The 22,200-nt window shown below is 40.4% G+C and overlaps 1 pseudogene across 1 annotated transcript; it reads right to left on the bottom strand.

Moving 5' to 3' along the window:
- Positions 1–3,633: 3,633 nt before the first annotated feature.
- On the bottom strand, positions 3,634–11,333 carry LOC307190411 (microtubule-associated protein 1 light chain 3 beta-like; annotated as a pseudogene). The gene is made up of 2 exons: positions 11,208–11,333; positions 3,634–4,340 (listed from the first exon to the last, which is right to left on the bottom strand). The product of its transcript is annotated as a microtubule-associated protein 1 light chain 3 beta-like (transcript).
- Between the last annotated feature and the right edge of the window lie 10,867 nt (positions 11,334–22,200).

Below are 22,200 nucleotides of genomic sequence, written 5' to 3'. Positions count from 1 at the left end.
CATTTCCCTGAATTACACAGGATGAGATTTTTGCTGCAGGCTATGAAGGAAAAACTGATTTGGGAATTGCCATTCCACTGTGACGAACTAGCACATTAGGCAAAATCCATGAAACAGTTATGTTCAGACATTGGACAAGAAAGAGGCTATGTAGGCTGTGACCACTGAGAGAAGGGAACACCTGAGGTGTGTCCTGTGATTGCTTTGGCTTTCTGCCTAGAGGCAATTTACAGGCCATTGTGTAGGGAGGGAGAATTCAGGTAGAGCATTGTGTCTTCCTGACTTGTGAAATAAAAATTTACTGGGTGGACTTAATAGAAGATTAGATTCTACTGAAGAAAAGATTGATGAACCGGAAAGCATTGTAATAGAAAACCTACAAAATGCAGCATAGAAAAAGGAATGAAAAAATTTTAAGAGCACCTCAGTAACCTGGTGGACAATAGCAAGGAATTTAACTTTGCCAATATGTAATTGATACCTAAGGAGAAGGGGAGCATTAAAATTTTAGAAAAAATAGTTAAAAATTTTCCGTATTTGAAGGGAACTTTTATAGTATTTTATACACAAATCCATGAATTTCAATGAATTCCAAGCAGAGTATACTCCAAAAAACCAAACAAAGACAAATTATATAGAGGAGAAAAAAAGATAAAAATGACCTCAGATATTATCCAAAATCAGGGAAGCCAGAAAACAATAGAAAGACATATTGAAAATGATTAAAGAAAAAATATTCAACCTAGAAACCTATATCCAGTGAAATTGTATTTCAAAAATTAAGGCACAATGAAAAATTTTCAGATAACCAAGCTTGAGAAAATCTATTGCTGGCAGATCTGCATTATAAAAAATATTAAAGGAAGTTCTTCAGACCAATGGAAAACAATATCAGATGGAAGCATAGATCTATAGAAAAAAAAATAAAAAGAAGTAGAAATGGTAAGTATTAGGGATTTTTCTTTTTATTTCTTTAAAAAATAATTCACTGTTTAATGCAAATATAGTAATATATCATAAGGTTTATGACAAAAGTAGAACTAAATTATATGTCAAGAATAACACAAAGAACAGGAGGGGGAAAAATGAACATTTTTACATTATATGTGAAGTGGCAGAATATTTGATAAGTTTAGGGTGTAAACCCTAGAACTCCTGCTTAAAATAAAAGGGGATGTATGGCTAATAAACTAATAGTACAGATGAAATGGAATTTAAAAATTCACTTAATCCAAAAGAAGACAGAAAATAATAATAGATGCAATAATGGAAAACAAATAACAGTATTATAAATTGAAATCAACCATATTGATAATTACCTTAACTATATATTGTATAAACATAACATTTAAGGCAGAGATTATCAGACTGGATAAAAAAATACCCATCCAATTAAATATGAATCTGCAGATAAAAGTAAATTAATGAAAAGCAAACAGGAATCAAAAGAAAGTAGGAATAGCTATATTAGTATCAGGCCAAGTGTTCTCCAAAATAGAGAATATTACTTATGATAATGAGGGAACTTTGCTAATGATTAAGAGATTAAATCATTATGAAGAACTAACAAATTTCAATAAAAGGAGATGTTGTAAGCATTTGGAAAAGGAAGCAATGGTTATTATTAGACTTATGGTTCACCGAGAATAAATCATCCATGGTAGAGTCATTTCCTTCTTTGGTGAGTTAGGTATATACAGTACATGTTTAAATTTCAACATGATGTTGGAGTCCCCTATGACAGTGGTCCCCAACCTTTTTGGCAACAGGGACTAGTTTCGTGGAAGACAATTTTTCCACACACCGGGGTGGGGGGATGGTTTTGGGGTGATTCAAGTGCATTACATTTATTGTGCACTTTATTTCTATTATTATTACATTGTAATATATAATGAAATAATTATACAACTTACCGTAATGCTGACAGGAGGCGAAGCTCAGGTGGTAATGTGAGCGATGGGGAGCGGCTGTAAATACAGATGAAGCTTCGCTCACTAGCCTGCTGCTCACCTCCTGCTGTGCGGCCCGGTGGTTGGGGACCCCTGCCTGTGACATCTTTGAATAGGTGAATAGGTGGAACAGTTAGAGGATGCTTTAGTATAAATAGAGTAATTCACAGGAAGTCCAAAGGCTAGATTCAGAGGGTCAATGTTTCTTTGAATGGTGATATTTCTAGACATAGGACCCTTCATTCAATCTTGTGTGTGTGTGTAGTTTATGTTTGTTTTTTTTACACTTTAAACAATGTCATGTTGTTTTTTTAGACAAGTTCTTACATTTTTGGAAAACATTTTAAACAAGGATGTGATTCAAATATGATATTTTATTTTATTTTTTTACAAATTTATTTATTTATGGCTGCATTGGGTCTTTTAAACAGGGACGTGATTCAAATATGATTTTTTATTTTTTAAATAAATTTATTTATTTATTTATGGCTGCATTGGGTCTTCGTTGCTACACGCGGGCTTTCTCTAGTTGTGGTGAGCGGGGGCTACTCTTTGTTGTGGTGCACGGGCTTCTCATTGCGGTGGCTTCTCTTGTTGCGGAGCACAGTCTCTAGGTACGCCGGCTCAGTAGTTGTGGCTCGTGGGCTGTAGGGTACAGGCTCAGTAGTGGCACACGGGCTTCACTGCTCTGCGGCATGTGGGATCTTCCTGGACCAGGGCTCAAACCCGTGTCCTCTGCATTGGCAGGTGGATTTTTAATTACTGTGCCACCAGGGAGGTCCTTGATATTCTAAATAATGTCATGCTGACCAGAATTTTATATGGTTCAAAGTTGAGAAGGGTAGTTAAAATTTGTGATTCTTGAAATGTTATCCATAAGGAATTCAAGTGACTCTGAAATAATAGGTGGACATTTGAAAGAAATGAAAGTAAATAGGTAAAGGTAAGTTTCTGCCACTGGTTTCACAATAAAAATAATTGTACTAGTGAAATATGACATAAAAGTGCTTAAGGATTTTAAGTTGATTCTAAATGAAATATAGATTAACGATTAGCATGCCTCGCCAAGATACCAACATTTATAATGGTTATAGTTTATTGAATATCTATTACATGCCAAGCATTATTAGGGACTTTGCATACATTTGCCTGTAAAGTTTATGGACATCATTAATTTTTAAGGTTAATTTTTGCCATTTTATAAATTGAAATTTTAAGCTCAGGGAGATGAAATAATTTGCTCACACAGCTAATAAGAGTAGGGACTAAGATGACTGATCTCAGATCCTTTTTTCCACAAGATTCTTACTCTTTTTCTCTTTCTGCCTCATTAGTGTGATTGTAGGTTTCATTAAGGTGGAAAAAATAACTGAAATAAAGGATGTAATAGGCACAGTTTAATCTAAACTGTTCTGAGTTCCATTTTGAGTTTTCCCTTTGATTGAGAACACCCACAGTTTAAGAGGAAAGCTGGAGTACTTCTAGAGTACAGGTAATCAGATGGAGAAGAGATTTGAATTTATTTTATATGAGGAACAGCCCAAAGAACTAAGAGTTTTTGACCTGGAAAGCAGAGCCCACAGTAGCTCAACATTGGGAGGACTGTTATTTGAAAAAGATGTTACATTTTTTTCTTTGTGACTCTACAGAGTGGAACTAGGACTAATAAATTAAAGAGTCATGAAGCCAGCCTGGCATAACATAAGTTAGAATTTTCCAACAGAGCTGTCAGCAAGTATACTGAAATCTCTGTGTGGTGGTGAGCTGACTGACATTGGAGGTATTCAAGTAGACAGTAGCTGATCACTTAGTTGGAAATCAGTGTAGAATCACTGGTAGTCTCAGCAGACTTTTAAAATTCCTTTCAATTCTTGGAGTCTTTAATGTTATAGAAACTGCAATATATTTAAGGGGTGGTTGTTAGCACACATTTCTTTTTTTTTTTTTCAGTTGGTAACATCCCTTTTTTATTCCTTGGTAAGGGTTTAAAAAATTCGAGAACAGACACATTTTTTTTTTTTTTAGTCTTACACAGGAAATTTCCTTCCAAAAGTCTCCTGAGAGGTGTATACCATACACAGGAATCCATCTTCATCCTTCTCACTTTAATACACTTCACAAATCAGCGTGGACACACTCACCATGCTATGCCCATTCACTAACAGGAAGACTTGGTTAGCGTTGAGCTGTAAGCACCTTCTAATTATCTTGATGAGCTCACTCATGTTGACATGATCAGACACCAAGAACTTTGTTTTATCCAGGACCGGAAGCTGCTTCTCACCTTTGTATTGTTCTATTATTACTGGGATTTTGGTAGGATGCTGCTCTCAGGTTAAGTAGGCCATCTTCTACTCTTTGTTCGAAGGTTTGGTGCTGTTTGAAGGTTTTCTACGGCATGGCGGGGCAGGCTGGGCGGGGGCGGCGAGGTGGAGGGTCCCGGAGGCTCCAGGCGGTGGCCGCAACAGCCAGCACACATTTCTTAAAAGGTAATTTTATTGAATACTTTCATTATGAAACCAGATTCAAACAGAAACAAGCAACAGCACACCTACAAGTTAGAGCAGGCAAGTAGTCGTTGGTAAGGAGAGAACAAGATTTATGTACAATTCCATCCACTGTGTTAAACACTTGCCAAACAATAATTATTTACTTTTGGACAAAGATCCCTGGTGTGTATTTTCGACATTCTTTAAGGGAGCTGGCTTAAATGTTTTCATCTCCATCTCCAGCATGTCTTAAGTCTTGGCAAAGGAAGAAGCCAGGGGAACCTTTACTCTATAGAAGGTGAATGTTCTTGGCTGTGATGGGGGTAACTCTGCAGTTACATGGGGCTCATTCTTTCCATCTCATACATTGAAAAGACCTCCCAGGAAGAGCTGCCAAGACATCCGTGGGCCACGTGGCCTCCTCAAGCTACACTAGGGTGCTTTGTGGACAGCGTGCTGGACCTTCATGCAGCACTTGCAAAAGATAAGGCATATTCTATCCTCCCCACCCTCATCCCTCCAAAAACTTCCTTTGCCAGTTTTCTTTACTGATCTGTACTTAATAATGAATAATGGCCGTCTGAGTAAAAGTGTCTTGAAAGTCCCTTTTTGTATTTTATAACCTTGATACTCAAAGTGTGGTCTGTGGACCAGCATCAACATCACCAGGAATTTGTTAGAAATGCAGGTTCTTGGGCCTCACGACAGACCTACTCAACCAGAATCCACATTTTAATAAAATTCCCAAGTGATTTATATACACATTAAAATTTGAGAAGCACTCTTTTAGACTACGTGCTCATGATCTTACACATTTTATAAGTGTGCTATATGGTTCAGTACTTTCTCACAGTGTTCCAATTTCACTTTGTACCTCTTAGTTTGAGGACAGTAAGATTTCTGGAACTATTGCCTAAACGTAAATCTTCAACTAATCCTTTACTCTCAATCCTCATAACCCAATTGCCCACCAATTATATAACTTTAAATCCTTCCTTCTTATTGCCCCTCCACCTGCTACAACAGACCTGGATAAGTCTCCATCATCTCCATCTGGACTGTAATTATATCCTCTTGCTAGATTTTTTCTGCTTTCATTCACTCTCCAAACTGTGGGCAAAGGTAATTTTTTATTGAAATGTATCCTTGCTCCAGGGCAATGTCCTAACTTATTAGTCTGCATTCAAACTCTTCTCTAATTGGTCTCCAGTAACCTTTTAACTTCTGCTATTGACACATTTCTATCAAACATGTTAATTCTAACTATAAGCTACTACTGGCCATTTCCATTTTCCTGAAAGCCCATCCTCACATTTCTTCCTAGACTCATCATGAAAATAAAGCCCTCTACAGTTTTCTGAGGAAGAATGAATAGCTTCTTCCTTTGGTAACATAACACAGTTTACACACCTGTGTCATGTTCCACTTTTATTCATTTTCTTATCTTCATACACTGTTAGATAATGATGCTTGTATGGCAGGGATAAGGGAGGCATTTAGTGTATGGCTTAAAAAAAACTAAGTTCTAGAGTGAAAAACTATGTCAAATTAATTCCCTCCTTACTACCATGTAACCCTAGGTCAATTACCCCTCTAAGCCTCAGTTTCCTTATCTATAATACGGGGTAATTACACCTATATAAACGGATTTTGTGAGGATTAAAATAAAATATGAAGGTTTAGTTCATATGATGTTTAGTTCATAATAATAATTCAGTTTTGTTCTAGAAGGACACAGTATATTGGGTGGTAATCAAGGCAGGGGCGGTGACATACCATGGAAAATGATATGAATGCAAATTTTAGAATTAGAAGACAAGGGTGAGGCTTCACCATAGGGGAAATAAAAAGCCCAATAATTAGAACTAAGATGTAGGACTAGAGGATTCACAGTGACTGGTCTTGATGCTGAGTTCCCTGTACTGGAGCTTCTGTGGATTGACTCTAGTGGCCCCAAGAAGGTGGGCACAAGTGATGCAGAAGTAGAGAACAAATTGTGCCCCTATGAAGTGACCTGTAAGAAGTGTGAGGTCATGCTTTCCATTTTGTTTCTTCTGTCCTTCCTGATGACACCCAGCATTTTGTGGGTCTTGGCACGTGAGATTCTTCCTCCCCCCCTGCCTTCCTTCCTTCCTCTCTCCCTCCTTTCTCTCCCTCCCTCACTGTCTTTCTTCTTTCTTCTTTTCTGGTCTTCACTCTCCCAGCTGAAAATGTCAGAAAGATCTAGCAGAGTGAGTTTAGTGACAGTGAATATTTGCTCAATATACACTCAGTTAAAACCAACACACACAGATGGAGACAATTGTCTGTCATTATCAGCACTGACAGATTTGAACTAATATCCTAGAATGGAAAGTGACCTGCCACTTTCTATGAGTCATATACAGTGATTCTGATTGAAGAAGACAGTACTAAATTAGAGACATAGTCCATATAATAAAAAAAAAAACAAATCTTGAATCTTAATTTCTAACATGTATCCTAAAAAAGGCTTCATTCTTGGAATACTGATTTATCATCCAACAAATTCTTATTCACTTTGAAGGGAAGTAGGAAGTGAGAAAGAGGTGCCTTTCCTAGACTGTAGCCTGGGTACCTAGGGCTCAGACAGACTTCAGGATTTTAGGGTGGGAGAGCACAGTTCTGTAGACTTAGACTTCTGATCTATTTGGAGCCCAGTCACAGACGGAGCCCAGTAGCAGGGTAGTCATAGCCATGTACCAGGGTGTTTTCATAGGTGTGCTGCACAGTTTAATTAATACACATTAATTTTTGCTACAACAGAGCATATATCCTGTTTTATGAAGTCGAGGAATATGGTATAGGATTGAGTACAATCTGTTGCAAGAAGAAAGAGACAGAGTGTGAGGCCAAGCTGATGCCAGAAGAGTGGCGTTGACTGGATCACATGAGAACTTGGCCTTGTGAGTATGAGATGAACACAGTTATGGCAGTGAACAATTTTAATTGTACAGGAACATGGTGCTGATAGGCAGATGACAACATGGATAAATTATGTGATATCTGTGGACGTTTTTATGCTACAGAAGTCACTGGGTTGTAATTTTTTGGTTTACAGGTCTAATATCTTGAGTCTTTGTTTCATTCAAGTTTGACCTACAGTTCTAGAATTTAAGTGTGCTGAAAAAACAAAACAAACAAACACTGCAACAGTGCTGTTACTGCTTTCTATTCTTTTCTCAAATTTATAAAAAGTATGGGGAAAAGTTTAATTTTTACTGCATAGCTACTACGTGCCATGTTGTTATCAGGTATTTTACCCATCTCGTTTCATTAAATTCTCAAAATCATTAAGGTAGAGATTAACAATTCCATTTCATAGATAAGGAAGCCAAAGTTTCAAGGAGTTGAATAAGATATTTAAGATCACAAAGCAAGTTCTAAGATAAGTTTTAAATGCAGGTCACTTGGAATACACACACACACACATACACACACACATATATGTATATTTTTTTCTATTTGTTTTTATGGCTCTTAGATTACAGGACCCACAATCTCAAGATACACTGAGACAGACACAGGCCTGGACTCTGTTACTGTCCTCACTACCAACTCTGTGATATTAAACAAATATGCTTAACCCTTCAGGGACTCAGTTTTCTAATCTGTAAAATTAGAGGACTTGGACCATTTGCTTTATGTAACCCTTTCATGCACTAATCTCTGTGTCCACACAAAGTTTATGTATAAGAACTTCCACTTAAAATTCTACTTGGGGACAAAAAAATTAGAATAGCTAGAGACTTAAATAGAACTAAGGAAAAACTTCAGGGAGCAGAGTTCATGGCTTAGTTGGCTTTGAACTAGCCAGTCTAGTTGGAGTATCATGGGCTTCATGGTGGATGAGCAGAAATGGGGAAAGTTCAATTAGGAGTAACTACTGCTGAGGCAGTGTTGGATTGCGGTAGAGTAGAAAGAGCATGGAATGACAGATACCTGAGTTTGAATCCTGATTTGATCAATTACTAGTTATATAACCCGAGCATAATTCTGACTCTTAGTTTCCTGCTCTGTACGTTGGGAGTGATTGTGGAGCTCTTGTGAGAATGGAATGAGGTCCTGGGAATGAACCACCTAGCACATGACATAGAACATGGTTGGTACTCCATGAGTGCCAGCTTCCTCCTTTCTCTCCTATATGTGTGACACTGGCACAAACTCTGCACGAGAAAAATCTGAGCTATGTCAGCATAAAATTCCCCAGGCAATATCTCTGGACCATCAAACAATTCTAGGGAGATCAGAATTGTGGAAAAACGTCTAGACTGACTCCGTCACCACCTCCTGTTCCAGAAGCACCACACCATTCATTTCCCTGATCTTTCTATTTTCTAACAGTCTCTGAGTAATCCCTTTTGCATTTTTTGAGGAAAGTTTGATGTGTGAGGAATGGAGGCCTGGCCACACACCATGGATGTTTGATTTCCCTTCTCCCTCCTTCTCCCACCCTCTTCTCTTGAAGAAGCCTTAATCAGAGCTGTTGCCAGGTGATGAGGTCTCCACATTCTTTCCAGCAGCTGCTATTGATGTACGGTGTCTGGTGGTGTTTTAATGCCTGGTTCAATATTTACCTGTGAGGGCTTTACTTAACTCTCCTTAGTCAGAGAATTGAGCTGTCCAGATAATACTATCTTGGGGATTGCTATGAAGTATCCCCAAAGCTGACCCTCAGTATTCACTCATCTTTCCAGAAACGTTCTTCCAGGTAGCATAGCAGGCTCTGAAATGAAGTCTGCCGCCATTTTTCCCTGGACTCTTGGAGCTGTGAACAGTAGGAACATGGTGAATTGATTAAAAGAAGCACATCACAAGTGTGTGGGTAACTGAAAGTTAGAAACAAGGGGATAGAGTGTTTTATTTGCCTCACTATACACTCTTATGAGTCAAGAGAAGAAGTAAAACAAAACTCTTGACTCAAACTCTTCAGCTGCAATGCCCACTTGAAAAGTCATATTGGTGCAGAACCCTGCAGTAAATATGGTGTTTTCAGATCCGTTACTTCATACCAGTAGCTCCATGTGTCAGCACATGGCTGGTGTTATTATCCCCATTTATACATGGAAATGCAGGCCTAGAGCAGTTGGGTAACTTGTCAAGCCATTTCAAATGCTTTGCAGAATGAAATGGGAAGTAATTAGGCAAAATAATACATATGTAGAAAGAGACACATACGATCACTTAACAACCAGATTTACGATAGGACTGTTACCATCAACCCATTCTATGGATGAGAAAACATGGCTAACAATTCTGTCTTAATTTGCCCAATTATATCAAATACTTTTCAGGATGATGGAGAGGATGCATTTGTACAGTGTTAAAATAAAATGACTGTGGTAGGAAGTATGTCATGGGGTTGGGGGCACGGACACGGGTTCGGATAAGCCTGTCTTTGAATCCTTGTTCCCCTATGGAAGTAACTTAACTCTTCTGGTTTTGACCCTAGTTGCTCATCACTCTGTAGTTCAGTTTCCTAATTTTTAAAATGGGCATGAATAATTTCTAATTAGCACTGTTTTAAGAATCGAAGTCAATATGTCTGGGAGAGACTCAAGGCTGGCTCCCACAATGGAGATTCGTTCTCAGTGTTTGCGATTCCGGAAAGGTGCTCACACCATTTCGGTTGGTCTCTATTTTTGACTGAGCCTCTGGGAATTGAGGAGAGAGAGGAACTGGCTTGAAGCAAACCACCACTGCATGCACAGAATCCTGGCTGGCTGGCCAGGTCTGTGTCCTCTGTAATTACAATGACATCTCAATATGTTTTCATGTCTCAGGTAGTCTTGCTTGTATCACATTTGCATTTGAAAGTTACAGCTCCGGAACCATAAATGCTGAAAGGTCTCCAGGTAACTTGATGCCAAGAGCTCGCCTTCAAAATGCTGTCAGGAAGATTCACTTTTTACAACACTTTTTATAGGAATTCCTGTGGAGGAGAATACTCAGGAGAAGAATTTGGCCTCCCAGGTTTGAAGCACATCTGGTTGTTTGAGTTGTGAAAAGTAGTCCATAACAATGGAGAAAATGAGGTAAATGTGAAATTCGAGCCGGACCAAGTCAGGAGAAACGCAAATTGCAGACAGCTTTGTTTATCTTTCAAAACATCCTGCTGGTTCATAAATTAGATTGGGATTCCTTAAATTAATCAAAATGAAAAACCAGTGGTGTCCCAATGGAGCTATGTTGATATAGTTAATTCTCTTTATTCAGAGGATACTTACCAAATTGTGGATTTTCTGGGACTCTTGCTTTTCCCTCTGACATCCAATTGTTTACGTTTTGGTTTGTTCTCTTTCTGCCTAACCCTATATTCCATAATGTGTGGGTAGAGAAGGCGGAAGGGACCCAGGAAATGAACTATTAGTATAATCCAATAGCTTAGTCTCAGTATTAGGTATGCACTTATGAGCTATTTACTAGATGAAGGAAATCTGCTACTTATGAGCAGTCTGAATTAATTAGGTTCTGGGGTTACCATGAAGTTTGTTAATCCATTTTATTCTCACTCCCTATGTAGGTAACTGATTGAGCCATCGGAAGTCATAATGAGAGGTTTTTCTTTGGGCTGTTTGTATTTTCATGATAGCCCATGGGTTAGAGAAAATAGTCAGATTTGGAATTTTGTGAAAATTAAATTGTAACCAAACCAGTAGAGACATCCAATTATCCTAGTCAGAAGAAGCTTCTGGTTGCTCTGAACTCTTAAATAACAGTGCATATCTGTGTGTCTCCCTTTGGCAATTGCCATATGCCTTGCATTACACTGCTTTGGATACAGTCCATCTCCCCCACTAGACTGCAGTGCAGGCACCCTGAAGGCATCTCTGTACTCGTCTTTGTTGTAATCAGAGCAGTCCAGTAAGACTATCATGTTAGCCACATTGGTAACTTACCATTTTCTAGTGGCCACATTAATTAAAATAAAAACAGAAAAACAGATGAAGTTAACTTTAATAATATATTTACTTAAGTCAATACATCCAAATTATCATCATTGTAATATGTAGGTGATATAAGAAACCATTAGGGGTGTCTCACACCCTTAAAAATTCAGTCTTGGATATCTCATATGTATTTTACACTTGTGGTACATTTCAATTCAGGCAAATCAGATTTTAAGTGCTCAGTAGTTACATGTGGCTTACTGGCTTTCATACTGGACAGGCCAAATCTAGACCACTTCACTGTGGGAGGTTATATAGTGCTCTGCTAGCAGACCCTGGATCGTGTGGGTTCAAATCCCAGCTCTACTGATTCTCTAAGCCTCAACTTCCTTTTCACGAGTAATAACAATAATGAGACTACTTGGCACATGGTCTGTATTCAGAGGCATTTGTTCAATGAATCAACGTATTTTTCATAGAGGATTGCTTGAGGGTTGAATGAGACAGGGTAAAGCCCTTAGCACAGGGTATGGCACCTGAAATCTCTTCGATAAAAATTAGCAATTACGGTTACTGAGGTAGTGTCTAGACACTAAAATCGATTCAGTAGATATATCCCCCCCTCATATCTGTTAGTCAAACTTTTAGCCATTCTTTATACATGTCTCACAGAGGATCCCGGTGAAGCCTTCATCCCTTCCGACCAAAGCCATAGGAATCGTTTCTTCTGCTGTTCCCTCACAAAACTGGGTTCATCCTTTTAAAGTTCCTTATCGCATTATAACTTAAGGATTGTTCTGTTTTCATTGTCCTGCAGATTGTAAGCTCCCACATGCAGGGGCATGGTCTGTTTATCTAGGGATCCCCTGTGATGCGCCACACATTAACTGGCACATAGTAAGTGCTTAGTGCATTTTTAATATACAATAAGTAAATAAACCCATTTCTTTGTATACAGCATGAGAGGCTGAGCTCTTTTCCAGAAGGAAGCTTGATGGATTGCTCTTCTGGTCTGAACTGTTCTCAGAAATAAATAAATATGCTGTCAGCCTTGAGTTTCCTCTCAAACACTTACTGAGCTGATAGAGATTTCTTGAGATATTAAACCTCATAACTGGTTTTAATACGACAGTTATGGACCCGAGGAGAGGATAAAGTGTCCATGATTGCTAGGCGATGGAAACTTTGTAAAAAGCCACTGAAACTAATATAGCCGACACGTTTAAACTGAAGATAATATGTTCCTTTTTCATTGTGGGTCACAGCTGTGTAGGGCACTAGCTAGTTCATGAAGGGTGTATAGTTACCCAGGATTTAAACTTACATAAACTCCAAATCTGCAGCTGCCAATCACAGAACATTCCCTGTATTGCCCAGAGCGGAGCTGTCAGCAAGGACTCCTTTTGCTCCTAGGGTTTGGCCCTTAGGGTCACATCTGTATTGGCCCCAAGAAGCTTCTCTTTCTGGGGCTAATGCTATTCCTTTACTTCCATCAGATAATGTGGTGGTGGGGCTGAAGTCCTAATTGCTGGTGTTAGTTCAACCAGTTTTATGTAGGGTAAGCTTGTGTGGAAGATATTAACGTTTGCTTGTTCTTGCTGTTAAACCTGCTCTTGACTTTCATTCCCATTTTCCCTGTCCTCCTGTACAGTTAAAGTGAAGGTAAATAGTGCAATCAACAAGTGTTTACTTATTCCACTGATATTGGTGTTACTGTGTTAGGCACTGGGGCACAGACATGAATAAGAAGTGGCCTGTTCTCTCCTATGTGACAGGAGCGATGGACAAACCTACAATTGCAAGACAGTACTGTAAGGGCAGTGGCAGACGTTTCTACAGATCAGTATGGAAGTATAGAGTAAGGACAATTAAGAGTTGCTGTGCATTAGATAAAAGTTAAAACAGAAAAATCATTGGGCTCTGTCTCTTCTTGACCAGGTGACCATAAGTAAGGTGTGATTGCACAGCATTCTGAATGCTTCCTTTCATAACATCCTCACAAGCGTAGCCGTAAGGTACATGAAAGTAGAGCCCATGTCCGTCTGGCTTACTGCTCCTACTCTTGACATCACTTGACATATGTCAGACACTCAAAAACTATTAGACCAAGTGAAGAAACCAAGGAAAATAGAGATTTGATTAGATAAAAATTAAAATAAATAAGAAAACCTTTGTGCCATTACAAATCACTGTAGAAAAAAAATGATTTCAAAATGGTAAAGACCTTTCTACTTTTTTTCCTCTACTCGTAAATCACCCCCAAAACAAGAACTAAAGGCAAAACACAAACACCATCTGCAATGAAACTCTCTGACAAATGAAAGAATGGTAAGTTAATGGCACAGAGCAAAATGAAAGTTAAATGCCTCCAGACTATGGCATCAATGGGAGACATTCTGATTTAACCCATTAACTTCAATAAGGCCCTGGAACTGGAAGCACCAAGCATAAGTTATGGAAAAAGTGAGTGAGTGAGTATGTGTGTGTGTGTGTGTGTGTGTGTGTGTGTGTGTGTGTGTGTAGTGGGGGAGGGTTAAGGAGGAACTTGCTGGAAACAGAGGATTTGCTTGAAGTCTTTTTAAGGAGCAATTAGATCCCTAGATGCTGACTGTCTACCCAGAATAAGCTAGTGACTCTGGTAGAATGGAACCAGAGAGGCTAGAGGGAATGGCAGGTATGGAGAAATGGGGAGCTGAGCAGATGTGATATAATGGTGACTCAAATATCATGAATGACATTGCCACTGATGACATGGCTTTGTGAAAAGAACAATTCTTGATAAAGTTCCAAATAAAGTGATGTATAATGTCCAGAGAAAATACCAGAAAGCCACGCAGGAGGCAAGGAAACTCTTACTGTGTGGGTTGTCCATGCATTGTGAAACATTCAGTAGCCCTGTACTGCTCACTAGATAGAGGAGAATGCCACTTGTGATGACAGCAAAAACACCCTGGAGAAATTTACAGAAGGACGGCTTCATTGCTTTACAGCCCCATTGAGAAACACTGGCTGAAAGCCATTTTGAAAGTTTTGCCATTGACTAGGGACTGATACAGAAAGCCACTGGAAGATTTTCATCAGGAAAATAATATGATATGACTCATGTCTTAAAAAGAAAACTGTGCTGACAATAGGCTATAGAAAGGAAGGACAGAAACAGAAGTTTTGTTGGGAGGGTCTGTAATCAGCCAGGGCCTCTCAGGGTGTCGGTGAGAAGTAGCTGGATTCTGGATATATTTTTTATGTAGCAGGATTTTCTGATGAATTGCCTGTGAAAATGATAAAAAGGGATGAGTCGAGAATAACGAAATTAGGCATTAGGCTTTCTGAGGTGGTCTTAGAACACATTGTCCATGATTCTTTTGTCCTGCTTTGTTGTCATGGAGGTTAATCATAAATTGTCAGGTTTTGCAAAGATATACCATTTGTTTGTCACTCGTCTGCTAAGTTATAATTCCTTCACTTTTGCCATTCATTTGTCACCCAGAGCCATCCATGGAGACCAGAATTTTGACTAGAATATTAAAATGAGTACTCATCTAGAGTTCCTTTAATGAAGGTATAGGCATGGTCCGAAACTGCAAATCTCATTAACCTGAACATCATAATGTCACTGTACTACCTGATCATCTTACCCCTGCACATCTAGGAAACTGGAGAAGGAGGTGAAATGAGGGTTCTAGCCGCCAGGGGAATAGGGTCAAAGCAACACAAAAACCTCTGCTTTTCTTGAACAGTATCCTTCAAGCCTAGAGGCTAATCACTAAAAACAGGAGTCAAATTGGGATTGACATATACACACCACTATATAAAAAGTAGATAACTATTTATAACTATCTATTATAAATAGATAAGGACCTACTGTACAGCACAGGGAACTGTACTTAATACTCTGCAATGACCCATATGGGAAAAGAATCTAAAAAAGAATGGATATATGTATATGTATAACTGATTCATTTTGCTGTACAGCAGAAACTAGCACAACATTGTAAATCAACTACACTCCAATAAAAATTTAAAAATAAAAAAAAGAATATAACTATTGTAGGGTAGTTAATGTTCTAAAACTCTTACATCTTACAGCAGTAGGGAATCAATGTCCTAGTGGCTGGATGAAAGAATCAGGGAGTGAATCTAAAATGACCTTCAGTGGGTAATAAACTTCCTTTAAATCACATGTCTATAAAATTCATGCAAATTTTGAATTCTACTCCATATTATTTCTGTACTTTCTTACAAACAAAAAGTAATGTTATAAATTATTTGCTATAAAGTAAAATTGATGTATTATTTTTGTTTTGTGGCTTCCTGTACCCTCATGTATGCTGCAAGGGTAACCAAAGGGCATTTGTATTAGATTGGATCAAAAAGGTGATACAGACAAGCAGAAGAACTGAGGAAAGTCCAATGAAGGCATTATTTTGTTTTATTTTATTTTATTTTATTTTATTTTTTGCGGTACGCGGGCCTCTCACTGTTGTGGCCTCTCCCGTTGCGGAGCACAGGCTCCGGATGCGCAGGCTCAGCGGCCATGGCTCACGGGCCCAGCCGCTCCGCGGCATGTGGGATCTTCCCGGACCGGGGCACGAACCCGTGTCCCCTGCATCGGCAGGCAGACTCTCAACCACTGCGCCACCAGGGAAGCCTTGAAGGCATTATTTTAAATAGGGCAGGCAGAGTTCAGGAAAACCAGCATAGAATAGTGAGGTACTGCAGTGCGTTGAATGGTAACCTCTCCAAAATATATGTCCACATCCCAATCTCTGGAACTGTGAATATCGCCTCATATATCAGGAGTGACAATAACCTTATAAGGTAACAGATGTGATTATGTTAAGGATATTGAGATGAGGAGATTATCTGGGATTATTCAGTTGGGACCTAAATGCCTTCTCAAGTGTCCTTGTAAGAAAGAGACAACACAGAAGGGATATAACAGAAGAGGAGGAGGCAATGTGAAGATGGAGGTGGAGATCGGAGTGATGAGGCCATGAGCCAAGGAATGTGGACAGCCACCAAAAACTCAAAAAGGCAAGGACTGGATTTTCCCCTAGAGCCTCTGGAGTATAACTCTGCTGGCACCGTGATTTCAGACTCTGACCTTTGAAACTGAGAGAATAAATGTCTGTTTTTTTTTTTTTTTTTCTTTTTGCGGTGTGCGGGCTTCTCACTGTTGTGGCCTCTCCTGTCGCGGAGCACAGGATCCGGACGCGCAGGCTCAGCGGCCATGGCTCTCGGGCCCAGCCGCTCCGCGGCACGTGGAATCTTCCCGGACCGGGGCACGAACCCGTGTCCCCTGCATCGGCAGGCGGACTCTCAATCACTGCGCCACCAGGGAAGCCCCAATGTCTGTTGTTTTAAGCCACCTGATTTTGTGCTAATATTGGGGCAGCCACAAGAAAGTAATGCAGGCACCTTTGTGCCAGCAATCCTGTGGAGCCATTTGCATCCCTGGGTCAGCAGTGTCAGGGGAGGGAGTGGCTGCCAGCACTTGGAGAGGGCTGCAGCTGCAGCTCCAGCTGGAGCCAGAGGAGAGAGCCACTAGGCAAGCGCTGAGGCATCAGGCAGAGGAACGGTCTGACAGGAAGGAAGCCAGGGATGTAATACCCTGGCCTCTGCCTCCCTTCATTTTCTGATCCATTTTCCATGATGGCCGTTGAATCCAGTTGGAAGCTGGGCATCAGAAGAGACTGGCTGATACAATCCGTAGAAATCAGCTTCCCTGGAGAGAGAGGAGTGGAGCAGGATAGTCGAGGGGGAAGAGAGAATATCCAGCATCATATTTGTACCTCAGTTCGGTCACTTCAGGACGGTGAAGATGTTATTGGCTTACGAATCAGGACGCTTGAATTCTAGTGTTTCTGTCACGAGCTGTCTGTGTACTTAGTTATCTCTGGGTTCCATTTTCTGATCTATTAAAAAATGACTTTTTTTTTTTAACACTTTGGAAGTTGGAGATGTCTCAGAAGTCATTAGCCACACTGAGGCTTAAGAAGGAGAAAGAGACTTGACATAGGGCACGTGACTCTTCAGGTCAAAGCAGGGCCCCCATGTCACGCGTGGGAGTGCTTCCCATGCTTTTCTAGACTTTGTGGAAGAATCTATGGCCACACACTGAGGGAAGCAAGAAGTGCTACACAAATAGAAGGTGAGTGACAGAACATTCCCTGTTGGAGTGCGGGCTTTAATTTTCTGGGAGATACTGTGGGATGTTGTTTCTGTTCCTTGCACTTACAATTCCCTGTTCTCCCTTCCCCATCCTCTACCCCATCCTACCTCAGGCCTCTGAGAATCAATCAAACATCTGTTCCTTAGGGATGCCTTTCCGGACCAACCAAAGTAAACCTGTTCTTAAAATAATCTGGGCCACCTATGTGCTTTGTACATTTCTCTGTTATTTCACTCATTGCACTGTATTTCAGTGATTACACTGCATGTTTGACTCTGCCCTTTGACAGAAATCCCCTCAAGAGCAAGGAAAGTGTTGTGTTTCTCCTTATCTTCAATTCCTAGCACAGTGCCTGGCACCTAGTGGATCTTTAATATTACTTATTTAATGAATATATGGGGTTGCAAAGAAATGCATGAAATTGTGTAAGAGGATGACTTCACCAGAATCTAGATGTACCCAAATTTTGTACTATGTGCCTAGATTCACTCTAGGATTCAAAAATAGTTCAGTCAAAACTTGTTCATTCAGAAATTTTTTAAAACAGAGGGAATTTCCTGGTGGTCCAGTGGTTAGGACTCCGCACTTTCACTGCTGGGGCCCATGTTCGATCCCTGGTTGGCGAACTAAGATCCTTCAAGTGGCACGGTGTGGCCAAAGAAATAAAAAATTAAAAGAAAACACATTAATTCTGGCTGGCTCCTTGACTGGCTGGCTCCTCGACTGTCCTAATGTTTTCCATCCACCTGAGTGATCCCGTAGCTTCTTGGACAAACATCAATCTAGAATATACCATGGTGTAAAAATGATCTCTTGTGTGTGTCCCCCACTATATTGGGAGTCCCTGAGGATGTCAACTATGTCTTGTTATATTCCTAGCACATATCACAATGTCTGCCACAGAAGAATCAATTAAAGTTTATTAAAATTAACTGAAGGTCTACCTAATTGACTTTAATTTTATTATTGCTTTGGCAATTGCCACAGTATGTAAGCAGTGGATGGATAGATTTTCACCAATTTCTGGATGGTATGTGTGGAAATGTATGATGTAAATTAAAAAAAAGTATGTGGCATATGCAAGATTTATTTTTGCAGGAGTCCCAGGGAGCAAACTCAAAGAGCCATTATCTGGAGTGGCTGAAACTGAGTAACAGTGAAGAGCCCATGGGACTTTGGACGCAGAGAGACATGGCATATGTATGAGAAAACATGCAGTGCTTTCAAACAGAGCCCCAGAGCAAAAGTCACTGGGGTAGGTGCTTTAAATAGTCAGCATTGATTTGTGTCCAGGCTGCTTCTCAGTTGGGCATTCCTGTGTTGCCTGCCCTGGGATGAGTAACAGCAAGGATTTTTAACTACAGGTAATAATTCTCTCCAGCGACAGGAGACAGCCAGCTAATCTTCATGATGCCAACTGCTTTACAAGTACATTCTTGTATATTCGTCCATTTGCTCCTCCCAATAACTCTGTGAGGAAGTTATTGTATCCTCAATTTATACGAGGAAGCTAGGGCTCAGAAAGCTTAAGCGACTTGCCCGAGCCCACAGGACTAATAGATCATCAGCTGGGATGCACACCACCATCACCTGATGACAAAGATGAAGATTGTTTCACTAAATCACACTCCCTTCCCTGATAAAAGTTGCTAAAGAGGGCTTCCCTAGTGGCTCAGTGGTTGAGAGTCCGCCTGCCGATGCAGGGGACACAGGTTCGTGCCCCGGTCCCGGAAGATCCCACATGCCGCGGAGTGGCTGGGCCCGTGAGCCATGGCCGCTGAGCCTGCGGGTCCAGAGCCTGTACTCCGCAACGGGAGAGGCCACATCAGTGAGAGGCCCGCGTACCGCCAAAAAAAAAAAAGGTGCTAAATAACGTCAGTCTTCCGATGGATTCTGTGCTCTGATGGATCCCAGTCTTTCTCTCTCCATTGATGGATTCACATGTTAATGAGGGAGAAGCGTTGAGTAACTCAGGGCTTAATCTCCTGCCTGACTGCTCCGAGGTTTCTGATGGAGCTCTTTGTCTCTTAGCAAGTTTTTAATTTAGTCCTATGATGGAGACTAATGACACAGTTAGAAATTCAGGTAGAACCTCAAAGAGAAGCTTTTCTGAATGTGTCTGAGCCCTTAAAAAGTTTTTCCCTGTCCGTATCTGTTTTAGACAATGAACAGGAACTAGATAAGCCCAGGAGAGGGTTAGATGCTTAACGGCGGGTGATGGAAATAAGAGGACCTACTGCACTCTGTCAGGAAATGTGCCTTCTACCCTCAGCTCCTGCCAGGGTTGGGTATTTATCAATTGCCTCCTGGTTCTGATCTCTCTGACAAGGCAACTGTCATTCAATCTCATCTGCCACCGATTTCATTCCTCCTGCCAAGTACATCTTGAGTGACATTGAATGACTCCAAATGGTAATTTTCCATTGATGCGTTTGGCAATGTGGTAGAAGGAGGAATGAGATGGTGGGCAAAGGTGATCAGCAAGTAGAATCTGAGAAGACTAGGAAGAAATCTGCTCTGTTTGGGTCTCTGCAAGTGAATTAAACGAGAATTTTGCCACTGCCAAATTTCAGCTGGCCTGGGATTTTGATCTCTGTTATCTGGCTTAGCTCCTTTTCGGAACAAAGTGGGATGACTGTTGACACTGCAATGTGAATGTGATGCTACACCGTATGATGCCATATACTGTAATAAAAATGACCCGTGGAACTCGTGCCTTCCTGGCATTAGCTGGTGGCTACCAGCTTGGACTTCAAAGACAGAGACCCAAATTCAAATCTCTACCTTCCCATTTTATAGCTGTGGGACTTTGGAAAATTATTTATCTCTGTGAGTCTCAGTGTCTTCATGAATAAAATAATAGTGCTTCCCATGTACAGTTGAGAGGACTAAACGCTTAACAACGTGGCCATGCTCAGTTAGCATCCATAAGTGCTCATTCGTACTAGCCTTTAACATATTACAGTCTCAACACTGGCTACACGTTAGAATTACCTGGGGAGTTTTTAAAAATCCCAATGCCCAGGCCACACCCCAAATCAATTAAATCTGAATGTCTGGTGTTAGATATCAGTAATTTTTAAAATCTCCCTTGGTGATTCTAATGTGTGGCCAAGGATGGGAACTAGTGTTAAAATCTATTATTAGCCCATAAAATTTCATCTTGTGCAGATTGTATCTGGATAAAAATAAATGATGGAATGAAGTTAAATTCTACTTAAGACCAATCATGCCTGGTGCTTTTCACGATATTCCCATTTCATGGGTGAGCAAACTGAGGGGGTCAGGATGTTAAAGTAGTATATGATAGAGCTAGAATTCCAATTCAGGGACTCTAAATGTGAACCAATGCGGTTTCTGCTGCACGTGGTCCCCGTACTATTTTTAGGCTAGTCCTATGGACCGGTGTTTGGATTTCAGAATTTGCTCTTCTTGTTAAGTTTTGGAATAAGCCCTGCAGGAAGCGAGCAGGTAAGCATTATAAAGTATTTGTTGTTCTTTTCCCCATTATCACACAGCTAAGAGATTACTGCTGATAGTGGGTGGTTATTTGACTGAGTAGAGGCCTGGGAGTCAGTAGGCCAATTTTTTTTTTTTTTTTTTTTTTTTTTTTTGCGGTACGCGGGCCTCTCACTGTTGTGGCCTCTCCCGTTGCGGAGCACAGGCTCCAGACGCGCAGGCTCAGCGGCCATGGCTCACGGGCCCAGCCGCTCCGCGGCATGTGGGATCCTCCCGGACCGGGGCACAAACCCGCGTCCCCTGCATCGGCAGGCGGACTCTCAACCACTGCGCCACCAGGGACGCCCAATGATTGTCTTTATTCTCCCTCCATCAAGGTACCTGCTAGTCATGAAATGTGCTGTACTTAATATCAAAATTAGCAACTAGAAAATTAATTCAATCAGAGTGGCATATACATTTGTACAAATGGAGGATTCAGCATCAACTGCTTTGTTTAGGGCACTCACAGAGTACCAGCCTTTTGGAGGCCTGAATCATTCTGTTACACTTACAGTTTATTGTAATCACTATATTATTTGGTTTATATCTGGGTTATATAATTAATAGTTGGATTGAGTTGGGAAGAAAATATTTAAGCTAATGCTTCTTTGCACCCAAGCTTAGAACTTTGACTGATACTTGAGACCTGAATTGGAAGGCTTGTAGGATATTTAATTTTAGGATTTGGGAATTTAGAATAAAGTCATTTTATTTTTTCAGCTTACTGTGTCTGCAAGGTCAATGATTGTTACTGAGCACTGCAGTGTCTGATAATCCCCATGGTTTGGCAGAGAATTCGCTCCAGGATGCATACCCCTGCGTACCTTCAGAAGGAAATAGCTTGGCACGGATTCCTGTTTGTGTGATGGGTGTCCAGGGACCTGAATTATTTCAGTGCCTGTATGGAGGCTGAATGACTATTATACATACGATAATCCAGGGTCACTGTTCATCAAGCACATTGCAGTGTATCAAAAAGGACAGAAGCTTTGTGCTGAAGTGCAGTGGGGAAAGTCATATACAAGACCCTGAAAAAGTCAGTAACAGGAGTAGGAACTGATAGAATGAGATTAGGTTTTGGTAAATGCAACCTGATATATATGGGGCAAAATCATGTGAAATACAGATATTCAATGGGTTAGAAAAACCTGGAAAGCACTGATGGTGAAAAGGATCTTGGA

This window comes from Stenella coeruleoalba (genome assembly GCF_951394435.1).
Source record: "Stenella coeruleoalba genome assembly, chromosome: 8".
Classification (NCBI taxonomy): domain Eukaryota; kingdom Metazoa; phylum Chordata; class Mammalia; order Artiodactyla; family Delphinidae; genus Stenella; species Stenella coeruleoalba.
Note: the sequence above shows the minus strand (reverse complement) of the source record. Positions and strands in the feature narration are given on the sequence as shown.